This window comes from Plectropomus leopardus, chromosome 13, assembly GCF_026936395.1.
Source record: "Plectropomus leopardus strain MGB_pleo_1.0 chromosome 13, ASM2693639v1, whole genome shotgun sequence".
NCBI classification, from domain to species: domain Eukaryota; kingdom Metazoa; phylum Chordata; class Actinopteri; order Perciformes; family Serranidae; genus Plectropomus; species Plectropomus leopardus.
This window is the reverse complement of record NC_142188.1, coordinates 8,809,393-8,831,318: the sequence shown is the minus strand read 5'-3', so window position 1 is coordinate 8,831,318 and position 21,926 is coordinate 8,809,393. Positions and strand designations below refer to the sequence as shown.

The 21,926-nt window shown below is 37.3% G+C and overlaps 2 long non-coding RNA genes across 25 annotated transcripts in view; one reads left to right on the top strand and one right to left on the bottom strand.

Moving 5' to 3' along the window:
• Nucleotides 1-21,926, top strand: part of LOC148187662 (uncharacterized) — a 90,450-nt gene that overhangs the window by 63,709 nt on the left and 4,815 nt on the right. For 13 of the 24 annotated variants that reach the window (XR_015778481.1, XR_015778483.1, XR_015778465.1 and 10 more), the window contains 3 exons: nucleotides 3,219-3,325; nucleotides 15,823-15,935; nucleotides 16,828-16,933. This is a non-coding gene — a long non-coding RNA (uncharacterized LOC148187662). Of the gene's footprint in view, nucleotides 1-3,218; nucleotides 3,326-15,822; nucleotides 15,936-16,827; nucleotides 16,934-21,926 lie in introns of those variants that run through there. The other 11 variants (XR_015778471.1, XR_015778473.1, XR_015778475.1 and 8 more) reach the window with 4 other exon arrangements.
• The window catches only part of LOC121954394 (uncharacterized), a 70,900-nt gene continuing 66,243 nt past the window's right edge, over nucleotides 17,270-21,926 (bottom strand). The window contains exon 5 of the long non-coding RNA XR_006106574.2: nucleotides 17,270-20,051. This is a non-coding gene — a long non-coding RNA (uncharacterized LOC121954394). The remainder of the gene's footprint in view (nucleotides 20,052-21,926) is intronic.

Sequence of the window (21,926 nt, the reverse complement as noted above, 5' to 3'; positions counted from 1 at the left end):
TGATAATATTACCAGAGCACCAGGGGAAATTATGTTCGGTTCTCTGACAACCCACTCAGTTTCGACTGGAACGAAAAAAAAAAATCTTTTAACCTTTTCGGCAACAACAAATGCACGTTTAAAAAAAAAAAGAAAAAGAAGAAGAAGAAGAAAAAAGAGTGAAATAGGGTGGCTGAATATTATCAGGGTGCCGTGTTGCTTCACTACACTCACAGTAAAGATCCTCGGTGCAGAGTGATAATTTTGCTGGATCATACAGTCATTTAAATACACGATTTGACTCACTTTTTGTATTTCTCAGGTGTGGCATTTTTATAAAATTTTCTATTTCACATCTCCTGTCATATGGGCCTGTTTGATAGTGTCTTTTTCTTGTTTATGACTGAGATGAGCAGTTTCAAAATGACACTCACAGCGCGTCCTGTACGAACGATGTTGACAGTATTTACTTTTACTGATGACCCAGTTGTGATCAGTGTAGTTGCACTTTAATTCATGATTCTGAATGTTTTGTTTTGTGATGTGTAGAAAGTTTTGGTCTCTTATTAATGAGTTGACTGTAGGTGTTATGACTACATGTGCTTCTACTGATGACTCAAATGCTGTTTAACATTTAAATCATTGGGTTAAAATTCAATTTAGGAAGTTTTGTCAAAAATCTTTCTAATTATTTTTCACTTACTTTTCTCTTTTCCTTTTTTCACCTTATAACCCAGTAAATCACTTAATTGTTTTCTTTGGCATTGTGATTTTTTTTTTTTCCCAATCATTTTTTTTTAGTATTGTGGAAATCTTTTTGTTTTATTTTTTGTGTCAGGTCCTTATAAAAAACTACATTACAGCAGATGCTGTATTTTATGTTTGACTCTGCAGATGAGACATTGTTACTTATTTTACTTCCAATTATTACCCAGATTTTTCCATTAAAGCGGTTTTCTGAAAGTGCTTGTCTGCGCAGTGGTTAGTTTAAGATATTAAATGTCAGACACTGATCTAAAAGGACACAATGAGTAAATATAAACATGTTTATGGTTTCAGTCAGGCAGTGTTTTGTGCTCAGAGTCCGTGGGTGGCATCACTTTGTTGCCATCAGCGACTGTTTGACTAATCATCTCACTAACTTGTTCCGTGTGTGCATGAGTGTGTGTGTGTGTGTGTGTGTGTGTGTGTGTGTGTGTGTGTGTGTGTATAAACACAGATACGTATTGATCTGTGTGTATATTTCAACCTGTGCATGTTTGCATATATAGTGTGCGTGTGTGTGTGTGTGTGTGTGTGTGTGTGTGTGTGTGTGTGTTTATATAATTTGTATATAGTTTTGAGGGTTCTGTGGTTGGTTTTTATTTTTATTTATTTATAGTTGTGTATTTGTACAGGCAGTATTTGTGTACATACTTTTATAAGATTATGTGTACATGCATATATGTGTGTGCCCTTTTTTATGTGCTCAAATTTGTATGTACATATTACATTTTTATAATATTACAATACTACTACGTGCTGGACCATATGTGTTCTTGTCTTTGTTAATGTGTATGTGGTTCTCTCTCTCTGTGTGTGTGTGTGTGTGTGTGTGTGTGTGTGTGTGTGTGTGTGCGTGCTTCTGCAGTTGTGTTTACATCTTTATCAGGCTACATGTGTGTGTGTTCACAGTGTGTGTGTGCACATATGTATGTGCTCTTTAAACATATATGTTTACTACTACTACTAATACTTTTTGTATATGTTATTCTTGGCAGTGTGTGTGGTTCTATGAGTGTCATCTCTTGCTGTATGCTTTTGTATGTCCTTGAGTACATGTATATATATTTGTGAGTGTGCATGTGTGTGTTTGTTTACATGTTTATATCTGACCGTGTATGTACTTCTGTGAGTGTGTGTTCCTCTACAGTTGTGAATGCAGTTTTGATGTGCATTTATGTGTTACATGTATACATATTTAATTATTACACATTTAATATTCTGTGTTATGTGTGTGTGTACAAGTTTCTACTTGTAAATGTGCATCTGGGAATTTGTTCGTGACCATGTACGTGGTTCTCTTACTTCTACTTTTGCAGTTGTGTGCATGTGTGCGTGTGTACATGAAATATAAATCTGTTAGCATTGCCTTAGTAGCATTTATTTACAAGTGATAATAGAAAATTATCATAAAAACAAGAATATCCTGCCAGTGTGTGTGTGTGTTTAACAATGTAATATATGTCTCTAAGTCTTTGTCCATGTAAATGTGTGTAGCTGTGTGTGAACATATATTATATTTATGTGTGTATGTGTTTGTGACTATTAACAGTTATTTCTGACTGTGTGTCTGTGGCTCTGTAAGTGTGTGTACTTGCAGGTGTGAGTATTTCTGTGCATGCATGTGTACAGCTGTGTGTGTGTTCATGTACGCATTTTTGTCAGTGTATGTTTATGCCTGTAATTGTGTTTGTATGGAGTATGTGTGCATGTGTATACACTTTTATTTATATTAACAATAATACATTTGGTAGAGGCGCACTGCACACGTCTGTGCGACACCCGTCCACACCTACAGATTGTGTTTGGTTATGTTTCAGTTTTAAGTGTCGATTGATTAGACAAAAACAATGATGCAGTATGGTGTGAACTAGATTTTTTTGATCTGGTAGAGATGAATTTCTATTTCTAATTGCCTCTACCTCTACCTCTTTTATTTATTGTATTGCCTCTGTTAATTTCTTGCTGTGTATGTGGCTCTATAAGTGTGTTTTTTTGTTATCTGCAGATGCAGATGGGTGACAAAAGAAAATTTTGCAGAAATTAGGAGAGTACTATAAATAATGGGGTTTGAAATTGTGCCCAGTGCCAGCTGATTATTTTGACCCACTGTTAAGTGTTTTTAAAATACATTCTTTTTGGCTCTTTTCAAACTAAAATGTGATTATTTTCAGTAGTGTATTAACACAACAAGCTATTAGCATATTTTTTTAGTTGAATTAAACAATGTGCGTGTGACACTGCAAAGTTAATTATATTATATAAGAGCAAATCAAAGCACTTTGCAACCATACAAAATTAAGAATCTTCCATACAGGGCAAACAGGATCACTTAATGTTTCGATGAATATGAAAATAACATGAATAATATCTTATGGCTCAACCCAATTTAACCTACTAACCAACAATCTTAAAAAAACAAATAAGAGAATAACTTTTACAAGAATATTGTTTATCTCTATTTCATTGATTTGTAGAATCGATGCCGGGCAGCACTGAGGCTCTTCTGGAAGCTTGTGGAAGCCCGACACATCACCTACACACTTAATGTTGATTTTTCCTACAATGTGCCACCCATCCGCATGTGCGTATTTACATGTGTACATCTGTGTGTACAGTAATTGTCCCCATATGTCATGTGCTAACATGTAGCTTGTGCCTGTGTGTGTGTGTATTAATTTGCATGCGCATGGACAAGTGAAAGAGTTTGTTCCCCCTTCTCGCTGCACAGCGTTTGTCCCGGCTGACATTTACACATTCAAATCAGAGACTGTTTATCGTTTGAGGCACATGGCAAGATTTCACGCTTTATGATAATCACTGACATTGCTGTAGCACATAGACGTTGTTTCATACTGCAAGACAGATGTGATGCTCTGCTGACGTCAAGACAAAGCCTCACAACTTTTCAGGAACTAACAAACAGCTTTGTTTTTAGCTTTCACCACAGTGCTGTTGACATTTTTTTATTGTTGTTATTTTATTTACGCATATGCGTTTTATATGTGTCTGGGTGCTGGAGAATACTTGTACCACTTCAATGAATAATGCTGATAGACATAATTTTCAACTGAAAATCTGTCTGTCACAGTCTGCTGAGGTGATTGGTAATATTCTGTTAAAATCAGGTGTTCTCCACAATTTTATCACTTTTGCCCTTTTTCGCAACATGGAAAAAATGCACTTTATATGACGGCGCAGTGCTGAAACTGAGCTGATCTGTGAAAAAAAGCTGATATTTACATTTTTTTTTATATCATTCAAGCCTACGGACAAGGTGGTGTAACTGCTGCTGTTTTTAAACCTGACCTTATTTAAACTGCAGACTCCTCCAAGAACTGGAGCCAAAATTATGGCATTCTCCATAAATTTAGTCTGTTGAAATATCTGTAAGTGGTTTCTAACAGGAAAACTAACATAGTGTCTCACTCAGACAGCCTGAATTTACAGTAAATATGCATTTCACCAAATTTGATATGTAAATACGTACATGTAAATAGTGCTGACAGTGGCATTTTATTTGAGGATGTCTTTTAATGAAAGGTGCTGTTTTTTGTGGCTGATCACTTGTGTAAATACAGCGCATGTGGAGTGTGGCAAACACACTTCATTAAGCAATTTACAATTAACAATGCTTACACCTTGCACTTTTATTGTCTGGATGTTTTTCAGGACATTTTTTATTCAAGTATCACTGGTGCTATCTCATAAACTTGTCTTGCTATAAATAAACACACACTTTATGATACTGAATAGCTACATTTTAGCCCTTCAGCCTTTGTCATAAAAAAGGAAGAGAGAACAAGTCCTCATATATAATTACATTTTTCCTCAGGATAACCAATCAAAGGGATAGAAATTTGCATGGTTGGTGTTTGTTCTTTGAATTCAGTTGTTTTCTTGTTTTTAAGGAAACGTGTTGATACTGTATATTGTATGAGGACTTGTCATTTGAAATGTGTGATTCACTGAAATGTAGCTCCTCAATAAATGTGCTAATAGGCATCTTTTGCACTGATATACTAGTCGGTGTAGGAGGATTCTTCTGATCCGACTCTATGACACTGATAACCACTAACAATCCCCATTTAATGGGGTTTTAAAATTCGAAATGGGTGTTTCTGCCTGTTGTATGAATGCACATGCAAGTAAGTAGGGATGTCCTGACTGGATCAGAAGGATTGGTATCAGGCCAAATCAATGCATTTCTTTTATTAATCAGGATTGGTTGTTTTGAGCACACACCACACTGATCTTTTGTTTAAGTTCGCCATCACACAGGTGACGTAAACAGAGAACGCGATTTACAGCAGATATTCAAGTTATATTTCAATTCCACCATACCAATAAATAGAGACTGTTTTTTTTTTTTTTGTTTAACTTAAGCTGCTACAACACTTTGAATTTTTTGTTGTTCATTTTTAGTGAACTAATTTTACTATAATTTGAATTGTGACCCACTTTTATTTGTCGTGACAGGGAATGTTGAAATTCAGGTATAACACTACTCTGAAGTGAAATTGTAATTATATTATTCATATATAGTGCTCTGTACTTTGACTACAATGCTACACTAAGTAGATTTAAGAGCAATTTCTGAAAACATATTTTTATTTGTTTACTTTGGTATTTTGTTGAAACTACAAATGCTGCACTAAGTGGAATTGTGATAAGCCATATAGAAATATAGTATGTTTATTTTGCTATTTTATAGAAATAAAATTTAAAAAACCCTTAGGAACTGCTGAGATGCAGTTTTTTTTCCTTCCATTGCATTGCAGAGTTATTAAACTTCCAAACATACACTGGACTGATTTTAATAACTTTAAAGTACTTGATGTGTGCATTGCACAGCAAGTATCGGATCGGGACGCGGTATCAGCAGACACTCATTATAAAATGATTCGGACTGGGATCAGGGACCAAAAAACTTTATTAGGATAACCCTACTAAAAAGGGTATTGGGACAGACCCGGAGACCAATTTTCTTGGGAATTGTTTGACAAAAAGACACTATTCAGTGTCATAATGGGGAATGAGGGTCCGATATTTTTTTTTAGCATGACACATAACTTTTCTTTCAGCCTCTGCTGATTCAGCTGTGACTGTCCTACTTTAGCTTTGTTTCTTGCAAGTTTTCAGCTAAGTCCGATTGTGGGGTAAATCTCTGGAGCACGTTTGAGTTAATTATGTGATCAAGTGAGAGATACTGAAAACCGGTGGCACAAAATGTGTCTCAACGTAATCTTACACAATGTGACAGTGCAATCAAAACAGTAAGAGACTGTAATACTTTGTGAGGTCATGTTGTCTCGATGTTACTGTGTGAGAGTCCAAAGTTTAGTAAAGGTAATAATGTGGGGAGCACATCCACGTGTAAACAAAGACATTAGCAGTGTTCAGATAAGAGGCAGCTCTGACTCATTTGTGATTAAGTTTGCAGCAAAGTTGAACCCTGCAAGTTCCCAGGAATATCATTCACATCTTTAGCTTAGTCACAGTGCCTCAACATCGCCTGCTGTTGTTCTAGGAATCACTGTGTTATTGTAGGCATTACCAGTGACCTGTATAGGAACCTCAGCTAAATGTAAATATGCTACAGCAGGGCGATACTGAGAATTGAAACACATTGACTCTGGATTTTCCCTGTGCTCCGCCGCATCAGCAACACACTGATATTAAACCTCTCACTTCCTTTTTGAAGCCGCTTTGTTTACCAGCCAACATGCTATTTTTACTGGAGGCCTCTGTGCTCGCTCACGGCCTCAGTTTACTGTTGAAAACGATGTGTCCTCCTCAGCACGTGTCTCGTTTGGAACAACACACACTCACTTTTCAGTGCAATGCTTGACACAAGGTGAAGAATGCAGCTTTCTGTTAGGTGCCTCTGATCTGTGTAACTGCTCGTTTCACCTGAAGGCAACAAAGCTAAATTTTTAGTCAGATGTTATGAATCCAGCTCACATTAGAAATGATAACTTTGCCTCGCTGGGGACATACACTTTGGAGACTGTGTGTCAAGTTAAAAAATTCAGGAAAAATGATGTACTGGTGAGGGTGGAGGTCCACTGATAACGTGAATCTTATGCCAGCTGAGCTTAGTCATTTCTTTTTCATCTTCTTCCACTGGATCATGATTTCTTTCTTTCTTTTTTTTCAATTTATGTCGCTTGGGGGAAATATCTTTGGTCATTTTGTGTCTCTTTGTAGTCCATTTGTATTTCTTTTAGTGTCTCTTTAAATTTAATTTAATTTAATTTAGTCTTTTTTTGGTCATTTTGCATCTCTTTGTAGTGACTGGTGTCTCTTTAAAGTCACTTTGTGTCTCTTTGAGGTCGTTTTGTGTTTTTCATGGTTGATTTGTGTGACTTTGTTGTCAATTTGTGTTTCTTTGGGGAAACGTATCTTTTGGTCTTTTTATGTCTCTGTAGTGATTAAGTCTCTCTCAAGTCGATTTGTGTCTGGTTTTGTGTGATTTGCGATTTTCATTTTGTGTCTTTTATTTGGTCATTTTGTGTCTGTTCTTAGTCTATTTGTCTCTCTTCATAGTCATTTAGTGTCTCTTTAATGTAATTTTGTCGTTTTTGGACATTTTGCATCTCTTTGCTGTCCATTTCTGCCTCTTGAAGTCAACTTGTGTCCTTCTTAGGTAATTTTGTGTTTTTTTTTATCTCTCTTTGAAGTCAATTTGTGTTTTTTTTTAAGTAATTTTGTGTCTTTTTCAGTTGTATTGTGTCTCTCTAATAATATTCTTTGCATTTTCTTTGCTTTTTCGTGGTCATTTTGAATCTTAGTCAGGTATGTGACTCTTTGAGAGTCATTTTGCAGGTGAGGCCAGGGTAGCCCCTGAACCTTTGAGCTCCTGGGGCTGTGCCCGGTAGCCTTGTTCAGTATTTCATCCATGAAATGAGTCAGTTTGACTAAATGGTGTGGGAAGTATGTGTTGTTTTCAACCTGTGGATGTCTAGTTTGAAATAATGCATCTCGTTAAATTTGACACAACATATAGCTGTTAAAAGGAACTTATTTGACACAAAATGGGATGGAGCCAACAACTGAAACACTTGAATTTTGAAATTTAATATATGTCCATGATATATTCTTCCCCTGTTATGCTTTTATGCTTGTTTTCATTTTCGCTTGTTTTTGTGTAAGAGGTAGGATGGTCATTTGTGAGGCAGTAGTTTGTGTCATTGGACTGCGTTATATCCCAATACATAAAAAGGGGGTGCATAGCAGGACATCAGTGTGTGATACCTGAGTGGTTCGTTGTTCAGTGAGTTTATGGTGTGAACAACAACAGGTAATGCAGCTCTCTGGCTCCACGTGCTGTGAGTCATTTGCAATCAGATTGACAAAGTCAGTGTTAATGTGCCAAAACAGGTTTTACAGGACGGAAATTACCGTCACATTCCAAAATTAACATGTGTGAAAGGTCTGTGAAAAGACTTTGATGAACTTGCACCTTGAAAGTTAAGATCAGTGGAGAGCCTCAGTTTCCTTATGAATGCTGCACAAGAACGAACATTAAAGTGGACTCACTTTTGATGTCAGAATTAAGTTTTTAGGCGTGGATTTGGGAGGCTAAAATTCACTGTTAGATCCAAACTGAATTATGTAACATTAAAATCTACCCAATGAAATCTTTGAATTATATTAACCAGTAATTAGATAATATAGCTGCAAATAATGCTTTTTTTTTCTTTTGTTGCCGTTAGTCTTAAGTCTCAAAAATTATAAACAACACTGAACATTGTTTAAAATATTGAACAATGCCTGAAGAATTTTATCTAAACCCCAAGTTGACCTCTTCAGGTGTCTTGTTTTGTCTGACCAAAAGTTTAGATATTCAGTTTAAAGGTATACTGTGCGGGATTTTCACACACACACGAAATCTAGAGTTAGTCATACAACAGTAATTCCTCCCCATCATCACTTATGACCCACTAGAGGTGTGTGGTTGTGTATTTATCTGCGCACTCTGCCCTCTGCTTTTATTTTCGATCTGTGTGAGGCACGCTCTGGGAACAATTGGCAGGTGATGTCGCCAACTTTATAAAGGTAGTGACCAGGTGCCAGATTTTAAGCAGAGGATTTTAAGAGGAGGCTATGAACATGGCGAACGCAGTGCCAAAAAAAAAAAAAAAAAGTATGGCTTAAGTGAACAAGAGTGAATCAGGGGGTGGCTTTCACTTTCACTTCATTTTCTTGGCCAAATTGTTCACAAACCACTAACCAACAATTCCTGCATGGCATACCTTTAAAATTAAATAAAACCGACTTTTATTGATACGTCAATACTTTTCTTGATTACAGCTACAGATCCCAATTATAGTGAGTTACTTTGACACAATGTGGGGACGGCTTGATGGCAGTTTTGCCAAGTGAGTCGTATATGTTATGTCTTGATAGTTGTTTTTCTATCTTTAGCCACTGGTATGCTGACATTTAAGAATCAATTGGTTTTGTTAAAATTCCAAGGATGTGTGAATCCTGCTTCTTGACCATGAGGCCAAGACAGGAGAGTGCTATTGTAACTCATGTAAAGCTAGCTGTTGATGACGGCTGGCTTCCAGTCGGACCACGATGTCTGTTTTTTTTTTTTCTAACACTTTGTAACACGTGGGTGTGATGCTTAAAAGTTTAAATGTGCCCTTGACAAAGCTGTGCCAAATAACAAAAGTGAAGTCATGGGTAACTAATTACTATGCCTGCTCAATAATTTAAAAAGTAACATGTTTACAAAATACATTTCACAAATAATCACATTATTGACTTTATTATATGTTTTTTCTTATCATCCACCACTTATGCCTAAAAAAATGCCACATAAATGTATTGCTTTTTTTGTTTAAATTCTTCTTTAGTTGCAGACTGACCAACTGTGTATTGTTCTAAATGGACAAAAAACAGTGCATTTAACAATATAAATACTAGGTTAACAACAGTAGTAGTCTAAATATGTGCAAAGGTAGAAACTATTTTGGCCAGAGCACGAACCGTTTGAGGACCCTCTTGGAATGGAAGATTTCATTGAGTAGGCTTTAAGGTCACACAGTTTTTAGTATTTTTCTGCCAAATGAATCAATTTTTGCAGATCTAAACATGCTCAAAAACTCCTGAAATGTGGTACACACGTCCGACCTAGCAGAATAATTTTTATTTTGGTGGTTTCGTAAATGGGCTTGGCAAAATGACTCCACAGCATCCCCTAATGTGTAGCTCCAATGGCCAGTTTCACTTACAATTATGAAATTTGGTACACTTATGTATCATGCCCAAACTCACAAAAAGCCTCTTGGACCCACCCCCCAAACTAAACAGAAAGTTGGCCATTTTTAATTTTGTGCTCATTTTTGGCATTTTCTGGCCTCATACTTTTGCTAACTTGTCCCACAGGATTAATCCAATCAACTTCAATTTTTAAATTTCAAATTTGGTGTCTCCAACCTTACACCTTTGGTGATGAAAAGCTATTAAAGGTCAGCTCTAAACTTTTATGGTTTTCCCGTGGCGCGGCGTGATAAGGGTCCCACCCAGAACATATCTGTATGACAATATTCACTATCTGTAAAAGCGCCACCTAGTGGCCACTGGAAATGGGTTTTTTTTGTACTTTTACAAATTTGTCCTACACAATTAAACCCGTTCAGCTGAAATTCTGTCTGTATGATTTTAAGACCTTCCTGACTGAAAGTTATGAAAGGTGTACGAAAAAATGTACTGTTTGTCTGCAGCTTAGCATTAAATACCAATGTTTCCCCATAGAGGAGAAGTTATTATAACTTAACTGTACATGCTGAAATGTTCTCCAAACCTGCCATGGTGGACAACAGTCCAGCCGTTAGTAGGGCTATATGCTATTTATGTATGTCAGTCGACTTTTCGACAGATTCAACGCTGACACTGATGAAAAGGGAACGTTGAAAATTTGCAGTGTGTCCAGAGGTTTGGCTCAGTGGGAAAAGCAGATGGTTAGTGTGTTTGAGGTTGCTGTATCAAAGCCTATCTTAAACACTTAAGAATCCTACATTTGTTCCCTGATTTTTCGTACACTGAATACTGAATTAACCCTGCCGAGAACTTAGTTGATTATCGGCCTGACACATATCAGTTGAGTTTTAACAGACATAACTGCTGATATTGAGCTAAAGGGAACAAGGATATTCAGGAAAGTGTCTGGAGCTTTGGGTTAGTGAGTAGAGCAAGTGGTTAGAGTTTCAGAGGTTGCTGGTTCAAGTCTTACTTTGGGCAGATGAAATTTGACTGTCATGGCATCAATAAAGTACTAGCTCATATATCTGTCTGCTTTACTGATATAACTTATTGATGACATACTTTGCAACTAACATTTAAAGCAGTTTCAAAACACACAATTGTCTCCACGTCCCCTCAATTTACAGAAACTGAATACAGAATTTTCCCTGCCAAGAACTTAGTTCTTATCGGCCCGATGTCCCAGAGGTTGCTGGTTTCAACTTTATCCTGAACAGGGTACATTTGACTTTTATGACATAAATAAAATATTCATAAAGGATAAATCTTTCTACTCATCAATGACGTACCTTGCAACAAACATTTAAATCAGTTAAAAGTGACACATTTGTCCCCTGAATTTTCATACACTGTATACTGCATTTTCCCTGCCAAGAACTTAGTTGATTATCAGCCTGGCTCATAAATCAGTCAACTTTTTGACAGACGTTACCACTGTTACTGACGTGAAGGGAACGTCAAAAATTTGCAGTGTCCAGAGGTTTGGCTCAGTGGGTAAAGCAGGTGGACAGTGTGTCTGAGGTTGCTAGATCAAGTCCTGTCTTATACACTTAAACACACCTTTGTCTCCTGATTTTTCATACATTGAATACTGAATTATCCCTGCCAAGAACTTAGTCGTTTATCGGCCTGACTCATATATCAGTTGACTTTTCAACATACGTAACTGCTGATATTGAGCTAAAGGGAACATCGAAAGCCTGGAAAATATCTGGAGGTTTAGCTCAGTAGGCAGAGCAAGAGTTTATCATCCCAGGGGTTGCCAGTTCAAGTCTTACCTTGGACAGATGAAATTTGACTTCCATGGCTTCAATGAAGTACTAGCTGATATATGTCTGATATACCGATGTAAGTCACCAATGACATGTTTTGCAACAAACAGTTTCAAAACAGACAATTGTCTCCTCTCCTGAATTTTCAGAAACTGTATACTGCATTTTTTCCTGCCAAGAACTTAGTTGATTATCAGCCTGGCTCATAAATCAGTCGACTTTTTGACAGACGTTACAAGGGAACGTCAAAACATTGCATTGTCCAGTGGTTTGGGACAGTGGCTAAAGCAGATGGATAGGGTGCCTGAGGTTGCTGGATCAAGTCCTGTCCTACACACACATTTGTCTCCTGGTTTTTCATACATTGAATACTGAATTATCCCTGCCAAGAACTTAGCTGATTATTGGCCTGACTCATATATCAGTTGAGTTTTCAACATACGTAACTGCTGATAATGAGCTAAAGGGAACATCGAAAACCCATGAAAGTATCTGGAGGTTTGGCTCAGTGGGTAGAGCAAGAGGTTAGCATCCCAGGGGTTGCTGGTTCAAGTCTTAGCTTGGGCAGATGAAATTTGACTTCTATGGCATCAATGAAGTACTAGTTGATATATCTGTCTGATTTACTGATATAAGTTTTATTTTGCAACAAACATTTAAAACAGTTTCAGAACATTGTCTCCTTGTCTCCTTTCTCTTCCAACACTATATGACCCTTATATTAGTAGAGTGGGCAGATTTAGCAGCTGATATTTTATTTTATTTGATTTATGCCATAAAATAACATTTGTTTGTAGATTCATACATATATAAGTGAGTGAATAATATTATATTAATATTATAATATTAATATTAATTAATATTATAATATACAATATTATTATTATTATATTAATATTTTATTATTAATAATATATAATATATTATTAATTAAAGTACACCGTAAAAATTAAGTCACTCACCAAACATCAGCTAATGTCTCCAAACTGGTCTGTGTCCTGCCTGTCCTCCTCCTGCTGCTGCATCAGCTGTTTGTGACGACGATCAGCTGCAGCGTCTCTTCAGCTGTTCACCGTCATCTCCTCATCTTGGTCTCGCTTTTTGCTGAGCTCTGTTTTGCTAATATGCTGTTTTTTGGGTATGTTTTCCTGTAAACAAACACTCGTGCTGTTCAAATTTCCGGAAAAAACATGGACACTGGATGCGTCATCCAATCGGGACACAGAAGGTGGGACAAAGCCTTCAGAGTCCTCACTGATTGGCTCAGTGGACGGAACAACGTGGGTTTCTCTGGCCAATCAATGCGCAGGAATTGATGATGTAAGAGACGTCACTGCTGATACGTAGCTAAAGCGATTTTATAAGAAATATAGCTTAAATGTTTTAGAAAACAAATGAAAAACACCTCAGATACATAGTATATAGATTTGTTAACATAGAAGTTTTTTTTTTAAAGCAACTTTTGAAACAAAAGTTAGCATTAGCATTTTACATTACAGCATTTACATTCAGATTGTAAATGTGCTCTCTGTTTTATCAGTTTTCAGGTGTAAAGTGAACAATAGTTTGCTTATTTCCTCTCTTCCTGACTAACCCTGCAGCAATATGAAAACACACTGACGGCTCACACCTTTACAGTATGAACTATGATTTAGGCTTGTTGTCTTTGTAGTTAATCTGTCATCATGTGGTTAATTCAGTACAAGAACTAAACTTTGGGATGAAGGTTAATGGAGGATAAAGTTTTGTTTAATGAAGGAGTTCAGGTTTAGGATAATGAAACGTGAAGTCCTTGGTAGAATAGCTATGATGTACACACACAATGTGTGCTGACACAGAGACCCTGAGGCATTGTCATTTCATCAGCTGACTGTCTGTCCACAGCATGGGAATAAACAAAAGAGAGAAAAAAAGAGTCAGAAAGGAAGAAGAAAACTTGAAAAACAAGCCTGGTTTAATACAATGCACCATAGTAAGTTTGTTTTGTACAAAATCTACAGATAAATTAAAAGAGGGGACATGTACATGGATTTTCCAGGCACATGGCAAGTATTGTGATTGATTTTGAGTATTGAAAAGGTATAATGAATAAAAAAACATGATTTGTGGTTGTAAAAAACTTTTGATGATGCAAAATGTATCATAGTACAGAGCCCCCAAAACGGTCAAGGCTTACTCTTTACTCACTTTACTTCAGTTGTGATATTTTAGAATGAATCCTCGAGAGAGTTGCGTCACTGCAGCAGCACAATATTCAAACTGATGGACAAAAAGGGTATAAAAGGATTAACTATAAATAAATATCATTTAAAAAGATAGGAGATGTGACAGGATAAAAGTTGACCACCCACATCGGATCTTCTGTCACCTTCTCTCTCTCTCTATCTCACACACACACAAACACACACACACACACACACACACACACACACACATCCTTAGGCTACAGTCAAAATGCTGCCCACACAAAGGGCTCTTTGCATCTGTCTGCTGTGTGTGGGATGCTTTTCAGACATTGCCTCATGTGTCACATGAATTATAAGTGAGCTTCAGTGTGAGAAACACCAAAAAAAAAAAAAAAAATCACTTTGACACAGTCTATAAAACCCTGGTTCTCCTGACCTTGACCTTTTTTCCCCCCTTGCAGGGGTTCTTTTTTCAGGAGTTTTTCCTTGGGTGATGTGAGGGTCTAAGGGCAGAGGGATGTCGTACACTGTAAAGCCCTCTGAGGCAAACCATGTTTTGTGATAATGGGCTCTATAAATAAAATTGACTTGACTTGAATTATGTAGAAAGGTTTCGGGGTTAATCTTTTTTTTGCGTTGTTTTGAAAATTTCACACATTTTACAAGATAGACTGTAAACTCCACCAGAGGTTGTAGTCATTTTCAGGGCACGTTTTCCTGTCCTTTTAGTAGAATACCTGTTAACAGGTTTCAAAGAGTAGTATTACAGAAGTACTAAACAGTCTGAAAGTAGAGAGAGAAATATATATCTATTTTTGGCAGCTATACTGCACACATTATTTGGAGGAAAAAGTCTGGCCTGATCTTTGCTGTTTTTTTTTAAAATGTAAAGATTACAAATGTCTTGATATTTATTTAGTAAGAATTGTGTGGCTTTGGTGAAAGAATGTTTTACTACAATAAAGAATATTATTGGATCTCCGTATGCTGTAAAAAAAAAAAAAAACAAACCTAAAAAAAAACCCTACTATAGATGTATAAGACATGTATGCTTCACTTAATTATGAAACAAGATGTAGTCATCCAGCATCTCTCAGTGGTTTCAGTACACGTGAAATCGACTCCCGTACTGAGGGCATCTTTGTATCTGAGATACAACATTTGTCAGCAGCGGAGTGCAGTTTACTGTGAGAAGATGTGTATTTTTGGCTGTAGACACAGATTAGCAGTGGTTCTCAGATGTTTAACTGGTGCGTGTGCACATGAAAAATGCATGCAGCTCTTTCCGCACGGAAACGGGTATTTCTCAATGTGCGTGTGTGCGTGTGTGTTTGCCTGCCTCCACACAAACTTTGCACCAATCATGAGTCAGCTGAAATGATTGTGATACCATATTGCACCAAAGAAAGTTATCATATCAAAGAGAACTTTGACAGCATTTTCTTTGATGCCTTAAACTTATAGATGGCTTGATGTACAGCACAGTGGATGCTTCAGTCCTATTACAGAACACTGTCAATGCCAAAGACAGAACAAGCATGCTTTATGTGACTTACAAGTGTTCAATATCTTTGAATCAGACTGAGTTAGACATCAAGTGAATGCAAGAAACTACGTTTAACTAGTTGGCAGCATTGAAAAGCCACCAGTTCTGACAGTTGAGCTCTTCTTTTCCATAAAAACAAAACTTCCATTGGGGTAAAATATTAGGTTTCCAAATATAAATTTGCGTTACCATATTAAAACAAGAGGCAGATTAGAAACACCCCACAGTTTGAAAAATGCATTTTAGTTCTCAATCAAAGGCTGAATGACTTTTAAAATGGGGATTTCTGTTTCCTTTGTAGAGCTGAGGTGCAGGATCTAGAAGCCATCTCACCACAGGACTATCTGGCTGGTTTCCACCACCTTCACCCATCCTGACAACCGGCGGGGAAACCACCTCAGCAAAGCTCATCCGGTAGGAGTTTACAGAGTTGTAAAGCCCTGTTCTAGCAGTCTGATCTCAGCATCGTTGATAATATCAAACACATTTACCTGCTGATATCAAACTTTTCCTCTTGATGACATCAGCTGTGTGAATATAATGTGAGTTGGGGTGACATGTTTACATGTTAATGACAGTAATGGAGACTTAAGAAATAAGGTAATGTCACATAGGCTTGTAAACCACATTTACAGCAGGTCAGCTCTCCTCTTTCAATGTTTGTGTTGCCTGTTCATTTATAGCTCTGTTAGAAATGTCTGACCCACACTGATGTCATTTCAGCGTCGCTCAAGTTCTCTTTTTGTGGTTAATCTCGCAAATATTAAAATTCCGGATCATTTCAATCACTCTGTCAAGAGTGTGGCACTTTAGCATTTCCTAAATCTGGAAAACTTATATTGTAAAATTCAGTTATTAAACAATCCATCGCACAGTGTGTACAGAATCACTCGCTGCTGGCTGTTGTCATGCTTTGCTTGTATGTATATGTAACGGAGTTAAGAGATAATGTGATCCCACTTGCCATATAAAACACACTACAAAACACGGGAACTGGGGTCTCCTATTGTAAGTAAAGGCAGCACCCCTGTGGTTTAGGGTCGTCCACCCCGGGGGGGTAGCAACAGTCGGACCTCGCTGCCTCCGGGGTAGGTGCATGAGTATGAGCTCTGTCTTTGTTTTATATTAATTACTTTCATTTTAATATTAAGGAGTGGTTTAAGTTGTATTTTGAATCATAAAGCTCCCGTACGGTCGAGCCTTTTTTTAAAAAGTTGACGATATTTGTCTTTTATTTCTGTTTACAAATGGCTAAAGTTACACATGTTAGCTAACTTGCACTTTCTTTTCATTTTACTTCTTGCAGCCGTGTATGTGTGTGTATAGGGCGAACTGGACTGACTGTGTGTTAAATCTCCATGCCAGATCAGGCCAGATGAGAAATAAACGGCGAGCGTGCCAACGGTGAAAAAGTCTGCCTTGTCACTAAATACACAACGCAAGAGGAGTACAAGGACCGCTACATATACCTGCAAATAATAATACACCAGAATTCTTACAAAACCCATGTTATCATGAAGGCTGCGATCACATGACCAATGCATTGATTCTGTATCAGGAGGCAGGTTTTGATGGTGGATGGCTCAATCAAAAAAAAAAAAATAATAATAATAATAATAATAACTTAATTTACATAGCAACTTTAAAAACGGTTGTTTACAAAGTGCTTTGACAGACAAGGCAAAGGCAGGAACTCAGGGAATAATAAAAACAGACATCAATAATCAAGCCAAACAGAGAAAGGTGTAGAAGGTCAAAGGTAGGTTTATTGGTCATTTTTTAAACAAAGTTTAAAAAACAAAATTACAATTATTCTTGATCCTGTTATATCTTTGGAGTTGGAGGTTGAGTTGATTAAAATCAGCAGCTACGATGAAGATTCACCCGGTTTCTTTGTGATGTTGCTGCTGATGTTATTGTTCAATTCCTGCAGTGCATTTTTTGAACTTGCATCAGAGTCTTGTGTCCAATTGGCTCCCACAAGGTCAGTCCATCCAGTGTCAGGTGTGAACCCCGTCTGTGTGAAGACGTGCGCAGAGCAGTCCCAGATCTGCCGCTGCTGAGTGAGCCAAAATCAAAGAAGGCTTGGTAGGACAGTTAGAAAGCTCAGAACAAAATACATAACTGAAGGTCAACAAGACTAAAGCAAATGTTTAGACATTTTTAGAAAATATAAAAATAAATGCAATAAAAGACAATAAAATTAATAAAAGAGGAAATCAAACAAGAAGAGTTGACATAACCCAGGGCCGCTAAAATAAAGATAGGATGATAAAAACAAAGGAATAAGTAGGTAAATTAAAATATGACAAGTTGGTAAGAGCAGGCCAAACGAAGGATGGAGTACAAATAAATAGAATAAGAGCAGTTAAATGAATGGAGAATAAGATTTAAATATAAAATAAAATAAAATAATAAATAAGTAGATAAAGGTGACATCAAATAAAAGCAAGTCTGTAAAAGTGAGTTTTAAGAAATGATTTAAAAGATATCACTGATTCTGCGTGCCTCATCACCTCAGGTATGTCCTTCCAAAGTTGGGGGTCCTAATGGCAAAGACATGGTCACCTTTAGATTTAAGCCTCGACTTTGGACCGACCAGGAGTCCCCCTCCTGAGGATCTAAGGCTGCGTGTTGGTTCATGTGTGGTCAGCATTTCAGAAATGTAAAGTGGGGCAAGATCCAGTATGACTTTCTTATCATATTTGGACCCCATTCTGTTGTTCCTGGACCACAGAATGATGGTTGATGGCTGTGGGAAGGCTTTGTTGTCTGTAATTATTATTCATTTATCTCACTGTATTTTTTTTATGTTTAATTTTGTCTTTTTTTTGCCTTAAAGCCATCCCACTATGCTTGTAAACTAAGACTGTGCTGTGGTTCGTATACCATTTTGGAGGACCTGCGTTGGGGCTTTGGAGTGTTGGGTAATGATTTGGGATTTGGGATGTTTTTGTGGAGGGGGTTGATAAATATAAAATATGTGTATATGTGAAAATTTCATATAGTGGTGGTTTGTTTAATGTTTAAGATATATTCTGAAAAAAAAAAGAAAAAAAACATGACTCTCCCTAAAAAGATCAGAAATCCTGCACCATGTGAAACTGAGTAAAGTTATGTTTAGGTTGTTTGTCACCATTGCTGTTTTGATAAGAGAAAAAGCAGAAGAAAAAAAAATGACCACAGTTCAAATTTTTGGTTTGTCTTTTGCTCTGTTTCCATTAACTAAAACACAAAATATATTTGTTGTCATGTTCTGGCAATAAAGTGTAGCTGAATCCACATTAACCGTTTAGTTTCTTTCAACTTTCACTCTGAAGCAAAATTCAGCCTTAAAACTTGAAAGAAATTATACAACTTTTTTTTAGCATAATAATTAACATTAACCATTGATGTGAACATTTTTATTATGATAACTAATGATGCTATTTTCAGCCTTTTTTTTTCCAACATGCTAAATTATGACGTTTTTTCCATCATTTTTCAAAATTGTATACTACAGTGTTACTCTACATGCTATAATATGTCGTATTCAGCCTTTTTTTTTAACATTTTTTTTTTGACATATTATAGTATCCAGTTCAATCGAGATTTATACATTGAGCACATTAAAAACAACAGAGCTACTCATGCCAGAGTTTTGGGGCCACGACAGCAAAGGCTCTGTCTCCTATTTTTCAGTCTTGTTTTAGGGATGACGAGGAGCGATTTGTCTGTCGACCTCAGTGACCACAACGGCGTGAACGACTGTGAAAGTTCAGAGCCAGTGGAGGGACGCTAGTATGGGCGAAATGTGCTCTCGCTCACCTGCACCAGTAAGAAGAATTCATCAGCGTTTTGGACCACCTGCAAGCAAGGGAAGCCTGACTAATGCTCACTCAGAGGACATTCCAATAATCTAGACGGGTGGAGACAAAAGCATGATTTACCCTTTCAAAATCATGAAAAGAAAGGAAAAGCTTCACCTTAGATAAAAATCCTGAAAGCTGGGTTTAACAACTGAATTAATCTGTTGATCCATTTTAAGACCATTGTCAATTTTTACCCCCAGATTAGTTACAACGGGTTTGACGTAGGGAGCAGGGGAACCCAGGTCCAGGGGGGCACTGGGGGCACCACTGGGTCCAAACATGATAACTTCAGTTTTGCTGTCATTGAAGTTTAAGAGGTTCAGAGCCATCCAAGCCTTGGATGTTGAAGTTGAAGTATGTGCAACCGGGCGGTAACAGCTCAGACATCAAACCCACGCCAGCGACCTGGCATTAACCAGAGCCATCCTGACAGGAGCTCGACCCGGCAGCCACAGGCTCACAGGATTCACCTCTCGTCTGCAGGGACAGGGAGGCTGGATCTCCTCATCTGAGCCGACCACAGGTAACAGCCAGGAGTCGATAGGATCCAGAGAGCAGCAGGACGCAAAGATGCGATGAGCCAATACGCTTTCAGCCCAAAAAGTCTTCGGACAAAGTCCAAACAGGGTTTCAGCTTCACCAGCCATCCGCTATGTTTGCTCCAGCGTCTGTGACGATTCTGCGGGACGGTGGAGCCGGCGGTAGAGATGACATTTTTCACCATACTATAACCTTGGTTTTTGGGTTATTTTTTCGACGTGCCATATTTTGTTGTTTTTGGCCATTTTTTGAACACTCTATGCAATGGTGTGTCTCAGCACATTATTTTTCCTGTTTTCAGCTTTTTTTTTTCAAACATTGCATTTTTGACATTTTTCCTAATACTATAGCCTTGCATTTTAGATCATTTTTTTGACATGCCATATCATTGTGATTTTGGCCTTTTTTGCAACATTCTATGCCATGGTGTGTCTCAGCATCTTATTTTATGTGCTTTTCAGCTATTTCTGGGACATTTTTCGCGATACTATAGCCTTGCTTTTTGGGTCGTTTTTTCAGCATACCAGCATACCATATTGTGATGTTTTTGGCCATTTTTGCAACATTTTATACTATGGCGTGTTTGTGCACGCTATATAATGTGCTTTTCAGCTGTTTTCAGCTGGTTTTGGGACGGGTAATTTTTTTACTTTTTCGCCATACTATAGCCTTGCTTGTTGAGCCATTTTTTTTATAACATTCCATGTTACTATGTTTTTGGCAGTTTTTTCAAGATTTTATGCTATGGCATGTTTCTACACGCTATTTAATGTGCTTTTCAGGTGTTTTCAGCCTTTTTTTGGGACGGGTAATTTTCTGACTTTTTTCGCCATACTATAGCCTTGCTTTTTGGGCCATTTATTGAACATGCATCATTATTGTGTTTTTGGCTGTTTTTGCAACATTCTATGCTATGGCATGTTTCTACACGCTATTTAATGTGTTTTTCAGGTGTTTTCAGCAGTTTTTGGGATGGGTCATTTTTTTGACATTTTCGCCATACTATAGCCTTGCTTTTTGGGCCATTTTTTCAACATGCAATATTATCGTGTTTTTGGCCATTTTTGCAACAATTTATACTATGGCGTGTTTCTACACGCTATTTTATGTGCTTTACAGGTGTTTTCAGCCTTTTTTTGGGACGGGTAATTTTCTGACTTTTTTTTCGCCATACTATAGCCTTGCTTTTTGGGCCATTTATTGAACATGCATCATTATTGTGTTTTTGGCTGTTTTTGCAACATTCTATGCTATGGCATGTTTCTACACGCTATTTAATGTGTTTTTCAGGTGTTTTCAGCAGTTTTTGGGATGGGTCATTTTTTTGACATTTTCGCCATACTATAGCCTTGCTTTTTGGGCCATTTTTTCAACATGCAATATTATCGTGTTTTTGGCCATTTTTGCAACAATTTATACTATGGCGTGTTTCTACACGCTATTTTATGTGCTTTTCAGGTGTTTACAGCCTTTTTTTGGGACGGGTAATTTTTTGACTTTTTTTTCGCCATACTATAGCCTTGCTTTTTGGGCCATTTATTAAACATGCAATATTATTGTGTTTTTGGCTGTTTTTTCAAGATGTTATGCTATGGCATGTTTCTGCACACTGTTTTATGTGCTTTTCAGCTGTTTTTGGGACAGGTCATTTTTTGACTTTTTCGCCATACTATAGCCTTGCTTTTTTGGCCATTTATTGAACATGCAATATTATTGTGTTTTTGGCTGTTTCTGCAACACCTGGTGCTATGGCATGTTTCTGCACGCTATTTAATGTGTTTTTCAGCTGTTTTCAGCTGTTTTTGGGACAGGTCACTTTTTGACTTTTTCGCCATACTATAGCCTTGCTTTTTGGGTCATTTTTTTCAACATGCCAAATTGTCGTGGTTATGGCTGTTTCTGCAACACCTGGTGCTATGGCATGTTTCTGCACGCTACTTAATGTGTTTTTCAGCCGTTTTCAGCTGTTTTTGGGACAGGTCATTTTTTGACTTTTTCGCCATACTATAGCCTT